The 27,851-nt window shown below is 41.1% G+C and overlaps 1 non-coding gene across 1 annotated transcript; it reads left to right on the top strand.

Annotated features, from left to right (window-relative positions):
• The first annotated feature begins 14,255 nt into the window (after window positions 1–14,255).
• LOC145637562 (small nucleolar RNA R71) lies at window positions 14,256–14,362 on the top strand. The gene has a single exon (XR_014114333.1). It is a non-coding gene; the product is annotated as a small nucleolar RNA R71 (small nucleolar RNA).
• The last annotated feature ends 13,489 nt before the right edge of the window (window positions 14,363–27,851 follow it).

The raw sequence follows: 27,851 nt of genomic DNA, 5'->3' as shown, positions 1-27,851 counted from the left end.
TCGAAGTTGCCTTCGTCCTAGACGTGAAAGGTTTTAATTTCTGAGGGAGTGGTCCCAAGTCTCTCTTTCAATTATTTAATTTAATTGTTTGTTTATTATTTTCCTGGAAGTTACTAACGTGTGTAATTTGTTATCAGAAAGAGGTGCGAGGCATCCAAGTAAGTACTTTAATTGATTTTATTGATATTATGATATAGAAATCATGTCTAGGTTATTATGACTCCTAGTGTCATGTTAGGATGTTTTATTGCTTCGTAGTATCATGTTTAGGGTAACAACTATAATTTCTAATATCAACTATGACAATTGTGATTCCTGAGATGCTTCTTATTCTCTTCCTAATATTCATGTTAGTATCATGTTAGGGTTAAAGCTTTGATTTTTAATGTTTAGTGACATGCTAGGGTTTGTTATTAATCTTGTTAGTATCATGCCTAGGATCTTGCTATTATTATGCTTTAAAATGATTATGGTTATTATTATTATGATTATGATTATGTTTCTTGATATATATTTATCGTTATTGCTTGATCACTCCTTTCATATATGTTTAAAGGGAATTTGTACTTGTAATCACGCTTATAAGATAATTAATAATCTTGTTTAGGGTAAATTTTATTATAATTCAAGTGATCGCCGATAATATTTTTATTTATCCATTAATGTTCAACCAACATAGATAAACAGGTTTAGGGTAAACCTATTGATTGCATGTTAGTCAGAAAGCGCACATGAATACGAAAAGAATAAAGTAGAGGCCTACTATTAGGGCAGGTTCAATCTCTTTTAGGTTGGATTTGTACCTTCATCCCCGAACTTCCAGTCATGGTTCAAGACCTATTGGAGTTGACGATCTCCTGGATCGTTAAGGGGTGTAACCTTCACCTCGTGAACGGTTTACAAGTTCCTAAAACTTGTTGGCGACTCTTTTGCTCTAGCTTCCTTCCTTTGGACGCCACCGTACTTAGGTGTATGATCACAGTGGGGTTTAAGTTTGTGGTAATGCTTGAAATATTCCCTACAATTTTTTGGCGACTCCACTGGGGTGGATTTCTATTTTAATTCCTAAAATTTATTTCGGCAATGATTTAGAATGAGTGGATGAGACTCGAAAAATTCTAAGTATTTCATGTGCGTAATTTTGATTAACATTATTTTCATATGCATAAAAAAGATCTCATTGGAAAGAACATCTGTAATGAGTTAAAACATAGGATTTTTACCCGTAGGAAATGTGAGGAATATCTTTCCCAACTAGGATCGAAATAATGCTGCGCGAAACTGGAAAATTTTATCGAGCACAGAAAGCTGCTGAGGTATGTAAGAACTGGCGTAAGAAAATAGAGTCTGTCATCAACGATTTGACTCTGTTGTCAGACGACACTCCTGTCTTCAGGTGACAGAACCAAATTGCGGCAAAGGCCTCTGTTCGCTGGCGCCAACTTCTTCCAATACCGAGCCAGCAATATGCGTTCTAATTTTAACCAGTTGATCTTTGATTGATTAAATTGTTGCAATTAAATTGGTTGACATAGTTTTGCATGTGATTAATTAGATTAGGAATGATCAACCTATAAGATTAATCTAGATTGCATTGCATTTCTTAATGACATGACCCATCAATTTGAGAATTGCTTTAATTGATTGAGTTTGATTGTGAATTTCCTTGATTAGCCATTCATAGTGACCCCTAGTTTGGCCTCTAGGAGATAACTCTTGAACTCTCTTGATTGCTACTATTGTTTGTCCTTTGCAATGCTTGAATCAAACGAAGAAATTGTCGATTAGCACGATTATTGAATTAGCATGTGGAACCAATATCCCTAGCATTTAGCTTATCGAATTACTTGATTAGTCTAATTTTGCTATCATAACACCAACCATTTTCTCACTTTAATCTCCGAAATAGCTTGATTTAGGCTAAAGATAACACCAACTTACTCCTTTGGGTTCGACCCTATACTTACCTATACTTGTTGTAGGTTGGTTTAGGATTTTATAAATAGTGTTTGATTTTGGGATAAGCAATTAACGACAAGTTTATTCCTCTATCAAAATGGCGCCGTTGCCGGGGAGGACAAAGGCATCTTTTCGGGGAGGTACTTTTCCTTTTTCTAGGATAGTTTCCTTATTTTTACTTTTGGGTTTAGGGATGCATTTGCCTACTTGCTAGCCCTTTGAACCTTTTTTTTACCTTCTTTTCAAGCCACATATTTAGAATTCTTGAGCCTTTTGTTTCATTTTCATTTTTTCTTGGTGTTTGTGAAGCAATGGTCAATGTTGGAAGATTGTGGTTTATAAGTTTGGATTTTGGTTCAAATTGGTGAACAAGTTTGAGTTGTTTATATTTGGAAAATAATGCCAAATGACTAAGTAAAAGCCATCCCAAATAAAAAGACAAATACTAATGCTTTGATAAAGTAAGAGAAAATTCAAAAACTTCAAAAAAAAAAAAAAAAAAAAAACCATAAAAATTCAAGTGTCTTTCTCCCTTTTATGCATTGAGGACAATGCTCCTTTTAGCTTGGGGGAAAGAGTTTGCGCTTTTTGTTCTTATGTTGGTAGATTGTTGCTTTGAATAAGCTTGGGGGTGTTAATATGTTTTTGTTTGGTGATTACTCGATTTTGGTGTTAAGATTTGGCCAATCTTTGCTTCAGAATTTAGGTTAACCACCAAATTTTAAATTTAGCCTACCTTTACCCTTTTTGCCTTACGTTACAACCTTTGGGAAGACCTTTTGACCTAGGGGTTGAGTCATTCATCGGTGTAGGGAATCATGTGTTATAGCCTAATGAAAGGGGATGCGAAGTCAAGATGTCGAGTAAGCCAAAAATTCGATCTTTTTCCAGTTCCTTCGTGGAATCTATGAGACACTCACTAAGGGGAGATATGAGATTAGTAGGGGGAACGCGGTAAGATCGTTTGGAATGAAAGTGGAGTGTGACAACTAGTTCCTATGCTTAGCATATTTATGTTTCAATCAACCTTAGGTATCTTATAACGTGCATACCATTACTTACTTTAGAAAGGTTGTTATTCATTTGAACTATAGTCACTTTTTAAAGTCCATTTCACAAAGATTTTTATTTTTATTTTGTTTTTCTTTATTTTCTCTTTATTCTTGTATTTTGCCTCATTTTTTTTTACCTTCTTTTGTTTGTTTAATAAGAGTTATAGGTTATCTCTAGGAAACCTTTACGAGAGCATCACTCATCCTCTAGAGCTATCTAGGGGTTTTAATGGCTTGTCTTTTGTTGCTAAAATTGACCGTGATTCCTATGAAAGTGAGTTAGTGTATATTCTCACCTCTTTCTTTTTCTTTTCTTATTTTGAATAAGCCCTTCTTTTTCCTTTTTAGCCTTTGTTTTGCTCGGGACGAGCAAAAGTCTAGCTTGGGGGAATTTGATGAGTGTCATTTATGGCACTCATAGGGTAGTCTTTTAGGATGATTTCATCTTCCTTTTTATGATTTCTTATCTTATTTTATTTTGGTCCTTTTTCCTTTAATTCATTTCTTTATTTATTTCCTTGTGTTTTTCGTGTTTTCCTTTTATTTGGTTCTTTTTCCCTTTTATTCCTTTTCGTTCTTTGTTCTTGTAGGTACCTAGGATTTGTCTTTGCAAGGGAATCAAGATGGGCTATATTGACTAAGAAAGGAGGAAATAATCGGCTTGGAGAGGGCTCAGAGAGGGCATGGAGAGGGCATCAAGCCTTGCCAGTCTGCCGCGGGCGCAAGTAATGAAGGCCGCGGGCGCGGGCTCATATGCACAAAATTGGCAGATTTCGACCAGGAACTCTCCGCGGTCTGGCCGCGAACTTGCCGCGGGCACGGGTAGTTTAAAAAGCCCGCTCATACCAGAGAGACCGCGACCCTCTGATCACCCTTTGGGAGCAGGGGACTCTCCGCACTTTTGCCGCAGGCGTGGGTGCTTTTGCCGCGGGCGCGGGTGTTGCCCAGAAAGTCCGTGGAGTTTTTAATGGGTTCCGTACCCATTTTTCCGCGGGCGCGGGGTTTATTGGAGAGGGCGCGGGAATCCCGTTTTTCTTCTTTGCCTATAAATACACTTGTAATTCCTTTTTGAAAATAACTTTTAGATAATTTTCATTAGCTTAATTTTAGAGAGAGAAGTTAGAGAGAAGTTCTTGGTATTGGATTTGTATTTCAACATTGGATCAATTGTGCTTGAATTTCTTCATTTTCAATCATTAATATTAGTAAGATTTTCTTCTTCAAGTTCATCTCTTACTTGATTGATTTAGTTTCATCTTTGATTATTTGTATTGCTTAGATTTGAATTGGATATTGTAGTTGATATCGCTTTCTCTTGATTTTGATTTAGAATGATGATCAATGCTAATTATAGTGAATTGTTCTTGAGTTACACCATGATTAGTGAGTTGATTAGTTGCTATGGAGAAGGGGAAGCATGCTTGATTGATAATTTGTGCTAGTTGATGATCTTTGATTGATTGATTTGTTGCAATTAAATTGGTTGACATAGTTTTGGATGTGATTAATTAGATTAGGAATGATCAACCTATATGATTAATATAGATTGCAATGCATTTCTTAATGACATGACCCATCAATTTGAGAATTGCTTTAATTGATTGAGTTTGATTGTGAATTTCCTTGATTTGCCATTCATAGTGACCCCTAGTTTTGCCTCTAGGAGATAACTCTTGAACTCTCTTGATTGCTACTATTGTTTGTCCTTTGCAATGCTTGAATGAAACGAAGAAATTGTCGATTAGCACGATTATTGAATTAGCATGTGGAACCAATATCCCTAGCATTTAGCTTATCAAATTACTTGATTAGTCTAATTTTTCTATCATAACACCAACCGTTTTCTCACTTCAATCTCCGAAATAGCTTGATTTAGGCTAAAGATAACACCAACTAACTCCTTTGGGTTCGACCCTATACTTACCTATACTTGTTTTAGGTTGGTTTAGGATTTTATAAATAGTGTTTGATTTTGGGATAGGCAATTAACGACTAGTTTATTCCTTTATCAAAGACCCGGTCATACAAAGTCCAAGGCCTTATCAAAAACCAAATCCTCATAGTGGGATTACTAACATGCTTATAAAGCATTAATAATAATAATTTAATGATTCAATAAATCCTCTTTTAAATCCAATAATTTAACCTTTAATGAAAACAATCCAAACTCCTTTTTAATAAATTCAACATGCTTTTAAAATCAATCCCTTTTTAAACATGAATAATATATTAATTAATCAAAAAATGTTATAAAAATCAATACTCCAATTTAATTATTAAAACCAATCTTTTAAACATACTTTTATTTCATAAACCATAATTCAAGTCAATTTAGTTCAAGCAACATAAATCATTCAAACATGTTCATTCAAATCGATCACTTCCAAGGTATCTAGCCACCTAACGTACCTTGATCCTTTCTTAGCCAAAAATTACTTCAATAACTCTCAAGTAGCTTGATCAAAAACACCCTACAAATAAATATAACCTTAATTAATATAAGGTTATCAAATAATCACAAACAATTAAATTAAACCCTCCCAACTATATGAATATGAACTATTTAAATTAATTCAACATAAACATCATTAAAATCTGATTTTATATAATTAAAACTACTCATAATAATTTATATTAATCTCCCATAATAATAATAATAATTCAATAAGAGAAAAGGACAAGAAAGATAAGAAACCAAGGAGAAAGAAGAATTGGATTTGCGTTGGAAAAAGTAGGCAGAACTTGCAGATGCTATAACTCCTTCGTTATCACTCTTAATTGAGTGATTATTAATCCTAACCTCAAGGACTTTTCGAGAGGAACAATTTTTGGTGAAACGTGAATACCCCAAAACTGACCAGAAGTGCTTGAAATTTGGCTTCAAAGATAAATGGGATAATTTGTGTAAAATTGAGGAGAAGAAAAGAAGAGAATTGGTGTGAAGAATGTGAGAGGTATGAAGGGGTATTTATAGGCTAGCTCATGCAAGAATTATGGTAAGTACGGTTTAAGGGATTACTTGGAGAAGTGAGTAAAGATTTAAGGAAAGTTTTAATATTGAAGAGATTATGTATAATTGAATATGGAGGGTATAAAAAATCTTAAAGAAATTGGAATTACTTGGGGAATAATTAAGAAGAATGAATGAAAGAAAATATAATGATTTGATATTAAAAATATAGAGAATTAGAATTAAGGAAAATAGGAGATTTTAAGGAGATAATTAAAAATACAAATTACCAAAATATTTTTCCCAAAATCTACATGGGATGGCCGAAAGTTTTGATCTTTCCTAAGCTTATATTTTCGGCCCTCCTATTTAGTATTTAGGAAATTATTTTGCTAATTTTAAGGAATTAATATAATTGTGTAAATAATATTTATTGAATAAAATAATTAAATATTAAAATACCAAATATTCACCAAATAATTTAACTAATAAAATCATATTTTCACATAGGAAAATTTGAAACTAATTAGTCAAATAAATGGGATTTTCGAACTTAATAAATAATAATAAAATATATCTTTTACCTTAATTAAAATATCCAAAATATGTAAATAATCCGGTTTTTAAAATAGGATAAATGGATAATAAATCTTATCCAAAATAATAATTTGTTTTTAAAATACTTTTGGCGCAAAAATTAGAATATCATTTTGGCTCCAAGATTTTAATAGTAAGTTGAATTACTAAAGTACCCTTTTTAGAAAATAATTTATTAATTAATTGGGAAAATACGTATGAAAATACGGGGTATTACAGTCTACCCCCCTTAAAATTAAGTTTCAACCCGAAACTTAGCCAAAAGAAACGAAAATCATTTTGAAATTATTCGTTCATGCACATCCTAACTTGACTCAAGGCTCCAAATAAACTCAAATAAGAATCGAAATCACTCAAAAATCACTCGAAAAGCAGACGCTCGAAACTCTATCGCCCTCTACCCCCCTTAAAAGGAGTTACGCCCCCGTAACTCGACCACTAACCTTAGGCAAACAACTCTTGGTAGCGTTTCCTCATATCAGCCTCAGCTTCCCATGTAGCCTCTTCAGTTTTCTGATTTGACCACAACACTTTCACAATGCTCACACCATTGTTCCTTGTGCTCCTTGTTTTGGGTGTTTTTATCCCTCGAGAGAGTTACAACACGAAGACTGATTCGGCTTGAGCTGTACCTGCAAAACAAACGGAGACACCAGTTGGTTGGTGCTCCGCCTCCGACGAACAAGTTAGTAACCTGACGGGAGAGAAAAAGGTGCGAAAATGTAGGTGGGTATCTGCTCGGATTCCAAGCTCAGATGTCTCTATCACAGGGACAGTGTATAATAAATGATAAAAACCTCCCCTCTAAAAGAGGGAAATCTCCCTATTTATAGGGTTCTCGGGATTTGTGCCCCTGATTAGGTCATTGATCCCTAATCATTGGTGGGTTGCGCCGCATTGCGGCTTCCTCGGGATTTGGGCCTGAAGGCCGCCTTTTTTCCCTTAACTTCTGGAATGATATGTGTCAAGCAGGGATTGGTCCACTTTGGGCCATCCTGAGGCTGACACGTGTCACCCTCTGATTGGACCACGTGGCGGGGTGACGGGGTAAAGTCGTATCCCCTAATAAAAAATAATTACCTAATTCACTAACTAAAGTAGATAGGGAAGTAGGGTCGATCTCCACAGGGAAACAAGTCTTTTTACTCCTAATTAAATATTATAATCTAAATTATTTAAGTAACCAATATTAAAAGTTGAATATGAAACTAAACTAAAAAGAGTAGGAAAGGGGAGAAAATAATATATAAAAGGATCTAGGGCATAGGTTCACCAATAAATAATATTCCGGGGTAAAATAGGGTAATCAATCATTGACATTGCATAAATAACATGATTAACAGGCTCTCGCAATTTATTAACCAACATAGATCTAACAGGCTCTCGCAATTTACTAGATCTAAGTTCTTATTGAAAATAGCCTTTAATATCAAATTAACATCTGCTCGATTCATCAATTTAATATTGCTATACTTTTACAAGCCGCAATTGTAAAACATTAAAACAATCCAATAAGAAATCATCATGCAATACCAACAATCAATAATAGTCAATCATCAATGCATTAATTAATCAGATTGTAAAGGGCTCTCGCTACTTATTACAATCACACAATTAATTTATCGGTATTAAATCTCATCTCACGAATCTTGACTTAACAATTTATAAATTAACTTGCCTATTGAAGCTAGACCTAAACATTAATTCTCATCTCTCGATTCTTGAATCAATATTGTCAAACTCATGCATAAAAGATAGGCCTAATCTAGTCACAGAGCATTAAATCAATCAATAGGAAATTAATCTAGCATTGATAAATAACAACAATAAATTTACCCCTTCATATTATTTATGGATCCCCACAAACCCTAGAAATTAAACTACTCACACATAATTAAATATAAACTAAGCAAAGCAATAAAATAAATCATGATCAAAGGAATAAAATAAATAACTAAGATTAAGGGAAGAGAAATCGTTACCAAAATAATTCTGAAATTAATTAAAGAAATAATCACAAAGGTTTAGAGAGAGAGTTTAGAAAGAGAAAACTAAGTAGAGAGAGAAAGTCTAAGAGAAAAGATTAGGGAAGAAGAAGAGGAGAAGAAGAGAAAAGAAGATCTCCCCAAAAGAAGAGACGATCTAAAAACGTATTACGGAGGAGTATTTATACTCCGTACAAAAATCCTAAACTAAAACAAATTAAAACGACTCTAATTGTCTCCTAAATAAACACGTGCCCGATCGGGCGAGGCACCGCCCGATCGGGCGCGCCTTTTTATCTTTAATAGCTATCTCGCGCCCGGCCGGGCGCGTCACCGGGCGCTCCTCCCGCCCGGCCGGGCGCGCCTCCGGGCGCCAGCCTTTTTGGCCGGGCGGATCATTTGGGCCAATATTTGGACTTCGATTGGGCTCCAATTCTTCGGGCCAATCTGGGTTTCCTCTTTGGGTCTTTAATACTCGGTCCAAACGCCCCGGTATCACCTCTACCGAGCCCTTAATCACCGGTTCGATGGCTCCAACCGGCCCTGGGCTATAAAAAATGGTCGTGCTTCTCCAGTGCTCGTGATTGCTCCAAAATATCTTGGAAAAATACTCCAAAAGCATAAATCCCTGCAAAAGTCAACCAAATCTACGAAAACACTAGAAAACACCAATTAGTAATAAAAGTGGCTCTAAAGAGCCAAAAACACTACTAATTATGACCAAGGGACGGGGGTAAAATACAATATAAAATAGACACATCAAACTCCCCCAAGCCAAACCTTTGCTTGTCCCTAAGCAAAGATCTCATCAATGAATCAATAAATATGCTTCACCCCAATAAGTAAAAATCAAGCACAAACGATCCAGGGTAAATCAAATAAACACGCTTCAGAGTTAACCAATCAAATCCATCCAATTACCTTTCTTCTCTAACAATTGTCAAACAGAGCAAACCACAAGAGCATATAGAATTCAAGACTAGTGCTCACACACTCGACTCCCATTTATGTGGCGAGTAAAAGATGTACTCGATCGCTCTCCAACCACCCCTTTAATGTGAACAATGCCCTCCCAACTCACACTCTCGTGTGTACAAAAACAATGAACGCTCAATCCTACTAGTCGAATCGAAATATGCCAAATCATAACTTGCATTGATAAGCAACACTTTCACATTCATACAATTCTATGCACAAAGGTCGGAAGGTCTTTAAAGCTTGTAATGTAAGGCTAGGGTAAAGGGTAGGATAAATTTGGGAATACGTGAGAGAAAAGCTATGCTTAAGGGAGCAATATCCTAATAAAACCCATGATCAAGAATAAATAATGATCAACATCTCCCACATAACCAACTCTAACATCAACCAAATATACTCCAATCATAATAAATAAACCCAACTCTTACAATTTCACTCATAAGATATAATAATGGAGTAATAGAGTGAATAAACAAACTTTATTTTCCAAACTTGAAATTTTTCCATTGAGATATCAAAATTATTCTTTACAAACCTCCAACTAGAACATTTGAACATTTTTTTTTATAACATCATGCTTTATTTTTTCAAGAAAATATAACTCTCAAACTCATCAAAAATAAACATGATCAACAGCAAAACAACTTCTCAAAATCCCACCCAAATTGTGCAAATAATAAGTACACTACAAACTCCCTCACCTCACTCACTAATAGCTCCCCCAAGCCAAGCTTGGGACTAGTAACCAATGGGGCAAAATAGGCTTGTAATGTGGCTAATAAACAATAAAAAGTCAAGGCAACAACATGGGTAGCAAGAAGGGAACAAATGTATCTACAATATCTGAAGGTTACCTAAAAGAACAAATGCCTTCGTCCTCCACAATGTGCATAATAATGAATCATATAAACATTACTAGTAGTTGCAAACCAATACTCAAATTCATTGACATACCAGGAAAAATGGAACTATCGCACATTTCCTAACCAAATCAACTAGTCAAGCACTATATTCACAAGTAGTTGGACAAAATTGACGCATGTTAAGGTTTCAAGACAATCAAACATCAAATCATGATCAACTAATCCACAATGCCTATCATCAATTACCAAGGATCAAAACAAATTTCTCGATTAAGGGGAAAAGGGAAGCATAATTTATAATTCATTAGAACGTATTTTTGTATTTTTATATATAAATAAAGCAATAAAGCTAACCTAGAAAACAAAAAAAAAAAAATTAACCTAGGAAAACACACCAAAAATAAAAGAAAAGAGAAAAAGAAAAATACCAAACCAAAATCTCCCCCAAGCCAGAATCAGACAATGTCCTCATTGGCTCGGAAACTAGCCCAGCATAGCTAGTCTTCATCATCCTCGTCCATCGAGCCGAAGCCCGCACCTCCACTGCCACCCGCACCACCTGCACCAGAAGAGCTACCACCAAAATAGTCAGCGTGAAAACTCCCCCCCGCCGGTCCCCCGAAAGGAATGTCCTGCCCGTACCCGAAAAAGGAAGAATAGTCAGAGTAAATACCACGGGCAGTGGGATCCCTACCATATCCCTGGGGTGGGGGCTGAAACCAGTCAGGGTGGATAGCATCGTCGGGAATGTTGCCCCGACGAGCATAATCATCGTACATAGGGTAGAGAGCTCTACCCTGGTTCCTCTCTAGGTACCCTAACCTGTGGTCAATAGAGCCCACCATCCTCCTAAGGTCAGTCTGTGCATGCTCAATACGTCCTAGGGCCTGACCTATACTCTGAAAATCCCAAACTGGGTCAGAGTCAACATGAGAGACGGAATGAGACATACGAGGTGGAGAGAAAGCCACTTCGGGCTGGGGCTGAGGTGGTGGAACTGGTGGTGGTGGTACCTGTCCCCTAGCGTTGGCGACTAAAGCATCATTGGTATAGGAAAGTTGCCCTGGGGGAAAGGCGGTCAAGTAAGAGAAATCTTAGAGAGAAGTCAGAGAAAATTTGAGTTTTAGAGAGAAAAAGTAATGGAGGAAAGAAGAAATGAAGAAGGAAAGAAGAAGAAAACCGCGGAACTTGGCTCGCGCCCGGTCGGGCGGTGGCTCGCCCGATCGGGCGATCTGATCTAAACTCAAGCTGTTTCTCGCGCCCGGTCGGGCGATCTGACTATGAAAAATTCCGTAGTCGCTCGCGCCCGGTCGGGCGCCATTCGCCCGATCGGGCGATCTAACTCCCTGATTTCCACCTTGCTCTCGCGCCCGATCGGGCGAGGCTTGCCCGATCGGGCGGACAAATTAGTCCGTAAACGTCAAAATTCGCGCCCGGTCGGGCGAAATTTCCTATTTTTAAAACACTGCTCTCGCGCCCGATCGGGCGAGGTTCGCCCGGTCGGGCCCGAGACTAATTCGGGGAGAGCTAATTTCCCTCTGTTCTCAAAAAGTTGTCTAACTCTTTTCCTTCAAACCTGTACAAATACTCATAAAACTAATTAAATTCCCTCAGCTCTCCTCACCTAAGAAAACGAAAATAAAAACTGGTCTAAAAAAAACATTAAAAATACGGGTTGCCTCCCGCAAAGCGCTGGTTTATCTAGGTCCCGCACGACCTTCTTACCAAGTACAATTCCTAAGACCCTTGGCCCAACGCTTGATCGGGTGGTTTCTCACCCGGTCTAGCGATGTTTAAGCTGCGATGCGGCTTCCTGACATATCCTGTGGGACGCCAAGTCGCCTTATCTGGTGGATCCTCCATGACTTGGACAGGGGGATCTTCAATGCTACGCACTAAAAACCCTTCTTCGATCGAATGTTGCTTCAAATTGTCATTGTGTTCAACACTTGCAACTCGATCTGGCGGAACACTTACCGTAGGCTCGATTTGCACAACTTGCTCTATCGGTTCCACTTGTTCATCCTCGAAACCAAAACCAACATTGTAGAGTGCTCTTTCTATTGCGTCGACTTCCTTCTGCCATTTGTCTATCTCATCTGAAAAGGATGCAACACAAGATACCGCCTCCAAGGGATCTTTTTCAAGAGCTTGGGGCTTATTAGAATAATTTACAACCACATTAACACTGAAACATTTCTCCTCAGTCATGGAGCTTTTGAGGGTGTTATTCAGGTTAAAAACCACTTTATCATCCCCTACAAATAGTGTTAGCTTACCACTTCTAACATCTATGACTGCTCCTGCAGTGTTAAGGAATGGTCTACCCAGAATAATTGGGGTTTGCATATCCTCAGCCATATCAAGAACAACAAAGTCTACAGGTATATAAAATTTACCTACTCTAACGGGGACGTCCTCTAAAACGCCTAGGGGGTATTTGAAAGAACGGTCGGCCATTTGCAAAGTTATATTGGTAGCTTTTAATGTACCCATATTTAACTTAGAACACACAGATAATGGCATAACGCTAACACTAGCACCCAAATCACATAATGCATTATCAATCAGAAGATTACCAATATAACAAGGGATAGAAAAACTACCCGGATCTTTCAATTTAGGTGGAGACTTATTTTGAAGTACGGCACTACACTCTGCAGTGAAAGCTACTGTCTGTACCTCACTAATAGACCTTTTTCTCGTCAAAATTTCTTTCATAAATTTTTCATATGAGGGGATTTGTGTGATCAATTCAGTAAAGGGAACTGTTACCTTCAAATCCTTAACCACTACCAGGAACTTACCAAACTGCTTATCCAAGTTTGTCTTCAATTGACGATTGGGGAAAGGAAGTTTGATAATTGGCTTTTGAGCATTCTTCTCTTTGTCTGGAGTAGCCACCTTCTCCGGAGTTTTACCCTGCAATGTAGGATTAGATGTGTTAGTATTATCTTCTAGCCCTGCAGGGCTAGCAATTACATTGTTTGGTTTAATGGAATCAAGATTAGCATTATTTAATAAAATAGGTTCATCAACTCTGGGCATAGAGGGCCCTTCATAGTTTGAACCACTCCTTAGAGTAATCGCAAATGCTTGATCCGTAGGCCTAGTCGGTTGTGCCGGCAGGGCTCCCTGTTGGCGTGCTTGTAGAGTAGCGGAAAGTTGCGCAATTTGATTATCTACAATTTTGTTATGCGCTAGAATTTGATCAATTGTCGCATCTCTGCTCTCCATGTGCTTTTGCATATTAACCAACATTGCTCTAATTTCCCCTAAAGAAGGGTCTGAAGATGAGGGGGGTTGTTGTGGTTGATTCTTTTGGCCAGCATTGGGATGATAGTATTTCTGCTGCTGTTGCTGTGGCACCTGTGGTTCTTGTGGTGGTGGATTTTGAACATTAGTGCTCCGGTAGGAAAGGTATGGATGATTCCGATACCCAGGATTGTAAGTGTTGGAGTATGGGTTATTCTGCCTATAAGCTTGGAAGGCATTAACTTGCTCCACGGAACTCCTGCAATCCTGCTCCCAATGACCTACAATACCACAATTTTCACAGAAAGCCTCATTAGAATTATTATTAATCGCAGAAACATTGGCTACGTTAGCAGTGCTCAGATTATCTAATTTTTGACAAATAGAGGTCAGTTGAGCTTGCAAAAAGGATACAGAGTCGACGCTGTGTTTCCCCTTGTTAGCAAATCCTCTTGGATTCCCATATTGGGAATTGTGTATCGCCATGTCTTCAATAACCTGACCTGCGTCATCAACATTAAGATTCATAAATCTCCCACTAGCTGCAGAGTCTAAAATTATTCTAGAAGAATTTCCAATGCCGTTATAAAAGGCTTGGATTAACTGCCATTGTGCTAAATTGTGGTGAGGGCATTCTCTTTGTAAGTCCTTGAACCTCTCCCAAGCCTCATATAAAGACTCATCGGCTTCTTGGGCGAAATTCTGAATCGCACTCAATAGTACTGCTGTTCTCTCTGCAGGATAATATTTGTTATAAAAATTCAAAACAAGAGTTTCCCAGTCAGTTATACCAAGCGTAGTTCTATTTAAACCATTAAACCACAATTTAGCTTTTCCAGTTAAAGAAAAGGGAAAGAGAATCTCCCTGATTTGGTCTTGAGTGACCCCGGCTTGCCTTATGGTGTTGCAATATTGACAATAGTCAGCAATGTGAAGATTCGGGTCTTCACCCTTGGCTCCACTGAATTGCTTCCTCTCTATCATCGTTATAAATTGAGGCTTAATTTCAAATTGAACCCCATCAAGAGCCGGAGTGGGGGTGAGATGTGGAAAATCCGTAAGCTTTGGTTGTGAATAATCACTAAGTTTCTTTGGAACCGCCATCTCTGATTCTGTGTCTGATGATGCCTCTGAATTGCTAGAACCAGTTGGAGAATCTCGGTGATTATTGTTATTATCACCAGAATCCGCCAGGATTTGCTTGTAGAAGTTTTTCTGTCTATGGAAGGAACGTTCGATCTCAGGATCGAATGGGATGTAACCTGATCTGGAACACCTGGGCATAAACAAAAACTAGAAGCAAATATGAGATTTGTCTTAGAGAACTAACGCTCTCTGAGACAAAAAGGGAAATAATCTAGACTACAAAAATAATCAGAAATAAAAATAAAACCGTTTCCCCGGCAACGGCGCCAAATTTTGACGGGGTAAAGTCGTATCCCCTAATCAAAAATAATTACCTAATTCACTAACTAAAGTAGATAGGGAAGTAGGGTCGATCTCCACAGGGAAACAAGTCTTTTTACTCCTAATTAAATATTATAATCTAAATTATTTAAGTAACCAATATTAAAAGTTGAATATGAAACTAAACTAAAAAGAGTAGGAAAGGGGAGAAAATAATATATAAAAGGATCTAGGGCATAGGTTCACCAATAAATAATATTCCGGGGTAAAATAGGGTAATCAATCATTGACATTGCATAAATAACATGATTAACAGGCTCTCGCAATTTATTAACCAACATAGATCTAACAGGCTCTCGCAATTTACTAGATCTAAGTTCTTATTGAAAATAGCCTTTAATATCAAATTAACATCTGCTCGATTCATCAATTTAATATTGCTATACTTTTACCAGCCGCAATTGTAAAACATTAAAACAATCCAATAAGAAATCATCATGCAATACCAACAATCAATAATAGTCAATCATCAATGCATTAATTAATCAGATTGTAAAGGGCTCTCGCTACTTATTACAATCACACAATTAATTTATCGGTATTAAATCTCATCTCACGAATCTTGACTTAACAATTTATAAATTTACTTGCCTATTGAAGCTAGACCTAAACATTAATTCTCATCTCTCGATTCTTGAATCAATATTGTCAAACTCATGCATAAAAGATAGGCCTAATCTAGTCACAGAGCATTAAATCAATCAATAGGAAATTAATCTAGCATTGATAAATAACAACAATAAATTTACCCCTTCATATTATTTATGGTCCCCACAAACCCTAGAAATTAAACTACTCACACATAATTAAATATAAACTAAGCAAAGCAATAAAATAAACCATGTTCAAAGGAATAAAATAAATAACTAAGATTAAGGGAAGAGAAATCGTTACCAAAATAATTCTGAAATTAATTAAAGAAATAATCACAAAGGTTTAGAGAGAGAGTTTAGAAAGAGAAAACTAAGTAGAGAGAGAAAGTCTAAGAGAAAAGATTAGGGAAGAAGAAGAGGAGAAGAAGAGAAAAGAAGATCTCCCCAAAAGAAGAGACGATCTAAAAACGTATTACGGAGGAGTATTTATACTCCGTACAAAAATCCTAAACTAAAACAAATTAAAACGACTCTAATTGTCTCCTAAATAAACACGCGCCCGATCGGGCGAGGCACCGCCCGATCGGGCGCGCCTTTTTATCTTTAATAGCTATCTCGCGCCCGGCCGGGCGCGTCACCGGGCGCTCCTCCCGCCCGGCCGGGCGCGCCTCCGGGCGCCAGCCTTTTTGGCCGGGCGGATCATTTGGGCCAATATTTGGACTTCGATTGGGCTCCAATTCTTCGGGCCAATCTGGGTTTCCTCTTTGGGTCTTTAATACTCGGTCCAAACGCCCCGGTATCACCTCTACCGAGCCCTTAATCACCGGTTCGATGGCTCCAACCGGCCCTGGGCTATAAAAACTGGTCGTGCTTCTCCAGTGCTCGTGATTGCTCCAAAATATCTTGGGAAAATACTCCAAAAGCATAAATCCCTGCAAAAGTCAACCAAATCTACGAAAACACTAGAAAACACCAATTAGTAATAAAAGTGGCTCTAAAGAGCCAAAAACACTACTAATTATGACCAAGGGACGGGGGTAAAATACAATATAAAATAGACACATCACGGGGGAAAATTACCCTAAACATTTGCCCCTCACAGATGTGACGTGGCACGCCACGTGGCATCTGTGATACGTGTCACGCTCCGATTGGTGGTAATTTTACCTTTAAAGAGTAACCGTGCACCTTCCGAGTGAATTACGAGAATGCCCCCGTATTTACCCTCTATATATAGCCGTTTACCCTCATAATTTCGTACGTTTACAAAAATTTCTAGAGAAAGAACTTTGAGAGAGCAGAAGTCATCCGTTTGAGTCAGGCGCAAGCAAGAAAACTCGTTCTCCATCAACCCAGCCGGACCCGCCTAGTTTTAGATATCACATCCAAAGGTACCGTCTCTGCCTCTCTCAGCTCTTTTTTTTATTTCACCGCTTGTACATATATCTTGCAATAAATGGATGCATCACCAACACACACGGCACAACCTAGGTTATAGTCCAGCCGGTCACCAGGGACGGCTGAGTCTAGAACTGGGAGTGTCGTCTCGGGGTGTTGGGACCACCCTTTGCCTTGGATTCCGACCAGTTATGTGTCTGTGCAGGACACAATGGCTCGGACTATGCAGACGGCCACCAATCCAAACTATAGAAGCAAAGGCTCAGGCGACCAAACGCCTGAGGGAGAAACGTCTGGTCAGGGAGACCAGACGACTCTGGAGAGATCCCCTCCGCGTGCCCCTTCAACTCCCGCAGATTCCTTTCTGGAAGAGTGCGACCAAGACGGCGATGAGGCCGTCTCAACCCCTTTGACCCAAAATGAGGAGGAGACGAAGAGCGACAGCTCCACCTCCATCTCTGAGAGCAGCGACGAATTACCCCCGCTTGAAGATAGCGAGGAGGAGGAGAGGAAGAAGTGGAAAGAGAAGGACGACCCCTTCAACATCCACGTCCTTGCCAAAGAACGGCTCCAAATGGAGGAGAACTTAAAAAACTTTACGCAAATGCACCCGTTAGGAGACGGGTATAGGATAAGAGTGCCGCCTGAGAATGGCACCATCGCCTAGGAGGGTGATCAGGAGAACGCCAACAGCTACTTTGGCTGTTATGAGGCGGCGTTCAAGGCTGGTCTTCGCTTTCCCCTTCACCAGGCGGTGTAGGCAATATTGAGAGGCTACGTCCTCGGAGTCTGGCAACTTACCCCCAACTCTTGGACAAATATTTTAGGGTACGTTTCCGCCTGCGAATTTCAGAGGCTCAACCTCGGCTGGGAGGCTTTTGCCAGCATGCACTATCTCAGCCGAAGGCCAGGCGGCTGGAGGGCGTGGTACACTCTAACCACACATCCTCAATACATGATGACCTTGGACAAGATCTCCAAATTTGACGCCTGGAAGCACAGGTTCTACCTGATGTCAGCTCCCAGCAGGCGGGAGAATTATGTATTCCGCCAATATAATAAGAAGCCCGACCTGATGGGCCGGAAGTGCGCTCTTCCCCGGATCCTTGAGGAGGATTTTGACAAGATAATTGAGGCAGACTTTTTTGGCCTCCTAGACGCGACCTTTTCAACCGGGGAAACTTTTAGTGCTTCCTAGCCGCCTGGGGGCTAGGGCACATGTTTACCAAACGTATGCGCCTGAGTTTACATCCGCCTGTAGTGCTTTTGTACCAGAATCGATTTATGATACTAATCAATTTCTTTCTTTTTGCAGAAGAAGCTTTAGACATGTCGCCAACGGAGAAGACTCCACAGCGATCCTCTGCACTCATCCGCAACCAGCTGGCGGAAAAAGCTGCGGCTGAGGTCAAGGCCAAGGTAATAAACGCCTGACCCTTTCTTAAATTGGTCTTAAAGATTATTTTTCCCGGATGCTAACTCTAACTTGGTTATTTTCGCAGGGGGAGAGGTTGGAAAGACGTTTGAGAAACATCTCAAACGGGCTAGGGAGGAGACCCCCTCCATTCTCAACAAAACCAAAAAATCCACCTCCGCTTCAACTCCTGGCGCCTCAGCCGGGAATCAGCAAATGCGGATAGCGGGGCGAAACGAGAAGGTAGGCGGCAGCCTGTGCCTCGATCTCGTCAACCCCTTATCAGCAACCGGGGGGTTCACTGCGCCTGCAAGCGGTTCCCGCTTGGCCGGCTCTAAAGGTAAGAACCCTTTTGAATCCCCGCCTGAGCTGGGGTGGCCTTTGCGAGTGAAATCCCACTCCCAACAGACGTTATCCTCAGACGGTCGGCAACAGATAGGTGCTGCCTTAGTTTCGCACTCATCACGTATTGATTATGGTGCAGATAAATCTCCCCGCTGGCCAGACGTCCAGAAGCATGCCAAGGCCATGCTTGACGCCGTCCGTAAGAAAGATAAAGACAACATCCCGGGGATAGAGACGTTCAATCTGGAATGCATTCTATCCCTTCTGGCTGAGGTAAGAGACTTGGTAATTTTATTTTTCAAGTGCTTTACCCCGCCTGCAATACTAATACCACTTGCTTTTTTGCAGGCTATGCTGCGGGTAGACGGGCTCAAGCGTCCTTATTCCCGAAAACGGGAAGAGGTAAAACGGGCCAAGAAGTCCGCCACAGACGCTGATAATATTGCTTTACACTCGACTATCGTAAATGAACTTGAAACTAAAGCAATCATAATGACACAGGCGTCTAGAATCCAGCAGATGGAGGCGGATCTGAAGACGGCCAACTAGCGGGCGAGTGATGCTGAGACGGCCCAGAAGAAGGCAGATTAGGCCCAGAAGAAGGCGGATGAGAGCGCCAAGAAAGCTGGCGAGGCGCTCAAGAAGACCAAGGCGGACCTTGGCACACTTCAAGGTGTTTCTGAAGAGAACACCAACCCGAAGACCAAGGTTGAGAGGCTGAAGAAGGAGGCTGCTCAGGCTCAGATAAACTTTGGAGCAACCCTGGAGGCGGAGCAAAACCGCCTAGTTGCTGAGAGTGATGCTGACAATGACGCACGCATGAAGATCGCCTGGGCTGCCTTGTACCTAGACACAGACTACAGCATCTGGGCACTAGCTCATAGCTACGCTGAGTACGTGGTGTACTTAAGAGATAGAGGCGAGCCAGAGCCTGACTCTTTTGATGCCTGGGTCAACTCCAGCAACGAGCCTCCCGCGCCTCAGCGACCTGGTCCGGGTGAAGCACAAGAGATACCCTCAGATGGTGAGGAGAAGGACCAGGAGGCACCGTCTGCAGGCGAGAAGTGATCTTTCAGCGGCAGTATGCCAATCTCTCTTTTTTATCTTTTCTTTTATTCAGCGGCAGTATGCCAAAACTTGTTTTTTTCGGGCCAGCGTGCCGGGTATATTTGTATTTACCGGCTAAGGGGCCGGGTTAATTAACAATTTCTCCTTTCTCCCGGACGGGGTCCGGTTAACATTTAATCCACTACAACCGTTTGGTTGGGTGGAATTTTAATGAATGCACCGACTGAGTCGGTTTTGATCATTTTGCGTTTGCGTTTGAATTTCAATTTTTGCCTAACTTATCAAAAGCATGCGGCGATTTTTGCCTAACTTATCAAAAGCCTGACTGTTCTTGCCCCTGGACGGCTGTCTGATTGGTTTCAAGTGGAGTTGGTTGATTGACTTGGAAACGTCTGATGCTGCAAAGAGCATGATACGTTTATAAGTCAATCAATCACAGTAATGATTGCCCCAAACCAAGTGCACAGCCGTACACCAACAGGCGCTCCAGTCATTAACCAGACAAATTTTGTCCGTCTTGGTGGAGATTTTGTAGCCATTGCACAACTCTTTTGCCCCAATTGGGATATTAGGTGCAACTTTGGAATAAATAACCTACATAATAACTTCAGCCGGTGACCGACTGATGCCCCTGGGCATCCGGTATTCGGTAACTTGATCGTTCTTTAGATTATTCTGGTTAGACGGCTATGAGTTGACCGATTCGGTCATTCAATTTTTGTCGTTTGCATAGGTACGTAGAACCGACAAATAGTCTGTTCTCTGCGACGATTGCACCCGGAGGGGTGTCGCCGGACGCCTTTGTCCATGTTGGGACAGGCGATTTTATAAAATGAGCAACCATCCGGCCGTTTTAGCCTTTGGTCTTGTTAAGGACCGGTTGTATAGCCACTAAGCGTTTTTGTGCTTAGTTTTTAATCGGAGCATTGGCCGAACGTTATTGAATTACACTAAGTATTGAACTTAGTTAGTTACACAAAAAGCCCGTCTGGGTCATTCCCCAGGCGAACTGATAGTTATTAAGTCAAACTTAAATAAAGGATCCATCTGAGTACTACCCACGCGGAAAAACAAAACAAATTTGCAAACAAAGTCTGAATTCTCATTAATTGACTCGTAGTTTACAAAAAATTTACATTCTCAGAAGTAGTACTTTTTCAAATTGTCTACATTCCAAGTTCTAGGCAGGTGCCAGCCGTCTGGAGTTTCCAGGCGATAGGTGTCATCCCTTACTTCTTCATAGATCCGGTAGGGGCCTTCCCAATTTGGAGTTAGCTTTCCTAGCTCATTAGCCCTACCGGTTGCCTCCATTTTTTGTAACACTAAGTCGTCTACTTTCAAGGGATGCTTGTGTACTTTCTTGTTATAGGCTCTAGTCATTCTTAGACGGTAAATCTCATGTCGCAAGGCAGCGTTGCCCCTGCGTTCTGGGAGTGAATCCAATGCCAGGCGCATTGCTTCCCAGTTTGCCTCTTCATCATATAGCATGACTCTGAGAGTCGGCTCGTAATGTTCGATGGGCAACACGGCTTTAGCACCGTAAACCATGAGAAATGGGGTTTCACTGGTTGCCCCCTTTGTTGTTGTCCGGTTGGCCCATAGGACATGGATTAATTCTTCTGCCCACAAGCCACCGGCTCTTTCTATTTTCTTCTTAATGTCGTCTGAGATAAGTTTGTCGAAGGCTTCAACTTGGTCGTTTGTTTGGGGCCGGCCGACGGATGCAAAACAGCTTGAGATCCCCTGATCTCCCAACCAGGTTTTTAGCTGAGGCGTCTCAAACTGAGGACCATTATCAAACACCATAGACATAGGTACCCCATACCGGGTAATAATGTTCTTCCAGATGAAGGAAATTACGTCTGAGGTCTTGATGTCCTTAACCGCCTCAGACTCCACCCACTTGGTGAAATAATCCACAGCCACCAAGATGTAGCGCTTTCCGCCTGGAGCAGGCGTGTAAGGACCTAGAATGTCCATGCCCCATTTTGCAAACGGGATTGGGCTGTGGATGGCCGTCAGATCAGTAGCCGGACGGTGAATGAGTTTGCCAAATTTTTGGCACTTGTCACATTTCTTCACCAACTCCTTGGCCTCTGCCTCAAGAGTGGGCCAAAAGTAATGTCATCTGGCTATGACGGCTAGGGACCTGCCGCCTATGTGGGAGGCGCAGAATCCCGAGTGCAAGTCTTCGAGAACTTCCTTCCCCTTTTCTGGGGTGACACACTTCAACAGGGGCCTAAGAAACCCCGCCTTGAAGAGCTCTCCATTTCTTAACTCGAAGCTTGCAGCTCGCTTCTTCAGGACGGCTGCCTCCTTGTAGGGAATAATTTCAAGCCTTTAAATCCCACTAGCTTGAACCCCACTGTGATCATACACTAAAGTACGGTGGCGTCCAAAAGGGAAGAAGATAGAGCAAAAGAGTCGCCAACAAGTTTTTTAAGGAACTTATAAACCGTTCACGAGGTGAAGGTTACACCCCTTAACGATCCAAGAGATCGTCAACTCCATAAGGTCATGAACCAAATAAGGGTTCGGGGATGATGGTACAAATCCAACCTAAAAGAGATTGAACCTGCCCTAATAATAGGCCTCTACTTTATTCTACTCGTATTCATGCGCGCTTTCTAATTAGCATGCAATCAATAGGATTAACCCTAAACCTGTTTATCTATGTTGGTTGAATATTAATGCACAAACAAATCTATTATTGGCGATCACTTAAATTATAATCACAATTAACCCTAAACAAGATTATTAATTATCTTATTAAGCGTGGTTACAAGTACCAAATTCCCTTTAAACATGCAATAAAGGTGATCAAGCAATAAAGAATAAATAGCATCAAGCAACATAATAAATAATCAATATCATAATAATCATAAATAATAATTATAACAATATTCATGTTAAAGCATAGCAAGATCCTAGGCATGATACTAACAAGATTAATAACAAACCCTAGCATGTCACTAAGCAATAAAAATCAAATCTTTAACCCTAACATGATACTAACAATCATAAATATTAGGAAGAGAATAATAGGCATCATAGCAATCATATTTGATATTAAAATTAACCTAGACATGATACTAGGAATCATAATAACTATCTAAACATGATTTCTAAATCATAATATCAATTAATCAATAAAATCCCTTAAAGTACTTACTTGGATGCCTCGTACCTCTTTCTAATAACAAAATACACACGTTAGTAACTTCAAGGAAAAATAATAATCAAAGCAATTAAATTAAATAATTGAAAGAGAGATTTGGGACCAAACCCTCAGAAATTAAAACCTTTCACGTCTAGGGCGAAGGCAACTTCGAATATGGCTAGGTATTTCTAGATCTTGTAAATGCGGAATTTTGTATTTGAGAAAAGGCTAGTTTAGAAAAAGAGAGAGAGAGAGAATAATCAAGAAAATCTTGATGAGAGTTGGTGATCGATGATGAAGATAGTTGATCTAAACTTAAGAATAAAGAGAATTAGTGACCCTTGATGATTGAAAACGGAGTTTTTGATACGATATTTATAGAGAAAATCATCCAAAAAAGATAATTTATCAAAACAGAGTCTGAAGACCACAAAACTAACTTGGCGCCAGGACCAGTGGCTAGCGCCAGGCGCCAATGCTGGCGTCTGGCGCCAAGGCCTGGGGTTGGACGCCAAACCGGCTTTCAACGCGTTTTCAAAAATCTGATAAATTTCCCGTACTGGAAGATAAAATAATATAATTTCAGTCGAAAATGCTATTTGATCTAATTAAAACTCCGAAGAATCCTAATTGAATTAAGAATGATAAGACCTTCTAGAATGTTCTAGAAGACCAAAACCATTCCTAATTACATTAGGAATGATAAATCATATTAGGCCCTCCCCTAGATCATTGGGCCGTACTTAAAGCTCAAACCGGGCCCAGTTTAGTAAATTGGCCATAACTTCCTCAATATTCATCGGAATTGGGCTTATAATATATCGTTGGAAAGGTCTTTGCCAACCCCATCCAACTACACCACTATTGGACCCATATTATGGACCAACCAAACTGGATTGGCTGTTTTCTTAAAAATATAGTTTTCAAAAACAGGAAGAAGAGAAAAGAAAAGAAATAAAACTTTCCGCAACACTAGACCTTTCCACACTTTCGTTTCATTCGATTATGATTCGACGTGAAAGGTACTCATCACTGGGTTTGGTTTTGGGGAGACACAAATGGGTGTCTACACTCCTGTGGCGAATCAGGAAGTGTGCCGTCTGAAAGATAAGCCCGGATGCTATCCATCCAGGTAGAGCTTCAGTCCAGAATTCCAATGGGATCTTCATAGATGCTTCTTTTTGAAGAACTTCCCAAAAGACTGACCGAGGCGTATCGTGGCAGGCGAAAGATGCCAATTTTGACAATGCATCCGCCTGATTGTTTTCCGACCTAGGCACCGGATTCAGACGGAATTCTTCAAGTGCCCTAGCCTCTTCTTTGACTGCCTGAAGATATTTGACCATAGCCGGATGAGTTGCCTCGTAGCTCTCCTCATACTGGCTAACGACCAATTGTGAATCAGAGTAGGCGTCAGTTTTTATGGACCCTGCCGCCCTACACATACGGATGCCGGCTAGCAGGGCTTCATATTCCGCCTCATTGTTTGAGGCCTAAAACTTGAAGCGTAGTGCATACTCAAATCTGTCCCCTTCAGGAGACTCGTAGATTACACCTGCACCACAGCCGTTTTTTGTTGAGCTCCCGTCTACGTACACTTTCCAAACCTGATCAAGATTACCTGGAGCCACCGGACGGGTCATTTCAACAATGAAGTCGGCGAACGCCTGACCCTTCACTGCCTTTCTTGGTTCGTAAGTGATTTCAAGACTTTGCATTTCAATAGCCCATTTCAACATTCTTCCGGATGACTCCAAGGTAGACATTGGCCGCTTGAGTGGCTGGTCAATGTAGATCACCATCGGATGTGCCAAAAAGTAAGGCTTCAGCTTTTTAAACGCCATATACAAAGCAAGGCCAAATTTTTCCACCATAGGGTACCAGAGTTCAGCATTTTTAAGTACATGGTTAATGAAGTAAATCGGGAGCTGCACGCCGTCTCACTTAGCAAGGAGAACGGCACTGAGAGCATGATCTGAGACGGCTAAATACATGTACAACATCTCCCTAGGTAAGGGACTGATCAACCTAGGTAGAGAATGCAAATGTTCTTTCAACTTTTGGAATGAAGCCTCAACATCATCCCCCCATTCAAATCTGGTCTTCTTCCTGATTGCTTGGAAGAAGTAAAGGCATTTGTCGCCTGACCGGCTGAGGAACCTCCCCAGGGCGGCCAGACAACCGGTGAGTCTCTGAACTTCCTTGACAGAATGGGGTGACTTCATGTCAATCACCGCCTGTATCTTTTCGGGGTTAGCCTCTATCCCCCTTTGATCAATCAGGAATCCGAGAAACTTCCCAGACTCAACACCAAAGACGCATTTCTTTGGATTTAACATGACCCAGACGCCTGAGGGTGGTGAATGTTTCTCTGAGATCACCAAGGTGATCCGTCTGTAGCTTGGATTTGATTATCATGTCATCAATGTACGCCTCCACATTTCTCCCAATTTGATTAATGAAGACCGTATTAATCATCCGTTGGAAAGTGGCAGGCGCATTTTTCAAGCCAAACGGCATCACAGTATAACAGAATAGCCCCTGATCAGTGACGAAGGCCGTCTTCTCTTGATCCTTTTTCCACAGGGGTATCTGATGGAAGCCGGAGTAGGCATCCATAAAGCTCATCAAGGCGTGACCGGATGTAGAGTCGACCAGACTGTCGATCTTTGGAAGCGGGTAACTATCCTTTGGACACGCCTTGTTGAGGTATATGTAATCAACACACATGCGCCAGGTCCCATTCGGTTTCTTAACAAGGACCACATTGGCCACCCAGTCGGGGAAGTTACAAGGCCGAATGAACCTGGCGTCTAGCAGCTTTCTGACTTCGCTAGCTGCCGCCTGACTTCTTTCCTCACCATGGTTTCTTTTCTTTTGCCGGATGGGCTTCTTTTTTGGGTTCACGGCGAGTTTGTGGACAGCGAGATCCGGACTGACGCCTGGCATCTCTTCCACTTCAAAGGCAAAAATGTCTTTGAATTCCTTCAGCAGAAGGTGCAAGCTTGCACCCAAGGTAGCATGAGCAACTGTCCCAACCTTTACAGTACGTTCTGGACGGCTGTCATCCAGAACGAGATCAATGTTTTCACCAGCCGGTTGGGGACGGAGCTCATCTGACCGTTCACCGGTCAGTGATTGCTATTTTTTCTCTTTCTTCACTTCCACCAGCACAGGAGCCTTTCTTTTCTTTCCGGCTGCTGGTGGTGCAGGTGCTGGGTCGGCATCCTTGACATTGTCAAGGTCTATTGGTTCCTAGCCTCCTGGGGCCACAGTGTCTCTAACGGCTGAGAGATAGCACTCTTGGGCCGTCTTATGATCCCCATTCAGGGAACCAACAGAGCTGTCATCCCTCTCATACTTGATGAGCATGAGAGACGGGATGATTACTGCCTTGGCTACATTGAGGGTTGGCCGACCAAGGATAATGTTGTAGGCGGTCAACTCCTCAACGACCAAGAATCTGACGACAATATGTCGTCCCTGGCCTTTCTCCCCCAGCCGGATGGGTAAGTCAATTCTACCGGCTGGGTAGACCATCCCACCCCAAAAACCAACCAAGGGGTCGGTGACCGAAAGCATGCTGCTGACATTGTATTTCAGCTTTTGCAGGCACCGGAGGCTGATGATGTCCGAGGAGCTGCCGGTGTCAATAAGGATCCGTCCAACCAACTGGTTGGCCACCTTACATTCAATGACAACCGGGTCATCATGCGGACGGTGGGCGCTGCCCCTATCCTTCTCAGTGATCAAGACGTCTGGGAAGGAAGAGCTTGCAGACGCCTGTTCATCATCATCTTTGTCCATCTTTCGAAGATGGCTCTTGGTGCCCCGGATGGTAGGGCCACCACATGAGAACCCGCCTGCTATAGTGTAGACCGGCTCCTTGTCAATATCCGAACTACTAGCAGGCTGGGGGGTAGTCTTGAAGGACTAACCCTTGTTTTTATTTTTTGCCCTGGCTAGGGACTTAGAAATGTAGGAGTTCAATAGCCCTTTGTCAGCCAGACGGTCCAACGTCCGCTGAAGACTAAAGCAGTCGTTGGTGTCATGGCCAACCTCCTCATGGAATTGACAGAATTTATTTTTGTTCCGTGACTGAATAGAACTCTTTATTGGATTCGGCTTTTCAATGGACAGCCGGTCCTTTACCTCCATGAGGATGGAGTTGCAGTCTTTATTAAACACGTACTTGGGGACGTACGGTTTAAACTCTTTCTTTTTCTTCTGGGACGGTTGGTCAGAGTTAGTAACCGCCCAAATTTCTTTTCTTTTTTTGCTCTCTTCTTTGTTTTTGGCCGGCTGAGCTGACTGGCTGTCTTTCTGTTTGTCGGACTTCTTGGAGTCCGACTGGCTACCAGGTGAGCAGAGGTCGGTAGCTTGAATGTAGCTTTCCGCCTCTCTCAGGGCCGCCTGTAAGGTGAAAGCCCCTTTTCTGACTAGGTTGAACTTAAAGGTTGACCCGTCTCTCAGATCCTTAAAAAAGTCTGTAAAAGCTACCTCGTCAGACAGTCCTTGAATCTGAATTCTGATCAGATTGAACCGCCTGACATATGAGCGTAGCCCTTCTCTCTCTCCCTGCCTAACAGTGCTCAAGTCAAGGCTTGTTTTCTTAGCAGGGATGTTCATTGAGAAGTTGGAAGCAAATAGGAAGGCGAGCTTCCTGACATTTTCAATGGACCCGGCTGGCAAGTTGCCAAACCATTTTTTGGCAATGCCCTTCAATGTAGCCGGGAAGCAACGACACCAAGTGGCATCATCCAACCC

Source organism: Chenopodium album, chromosome 6 (assembly GCF_948465745.1).
Source record: "Chenopodium album chromosome 6, dcCheAlbu1.1, whole genome shotgun sequence".
NCBI classification, from domain to species: Eukaryota; Viridiplantae; Streptophyta; class Magnoliopsida; order Caryophyllales; family Amaranthaceae; genus Chenopodium; species Chenopodium album.
This window is presented reverse-complemented; position numbering and strand designations above follow the sequence as displayed.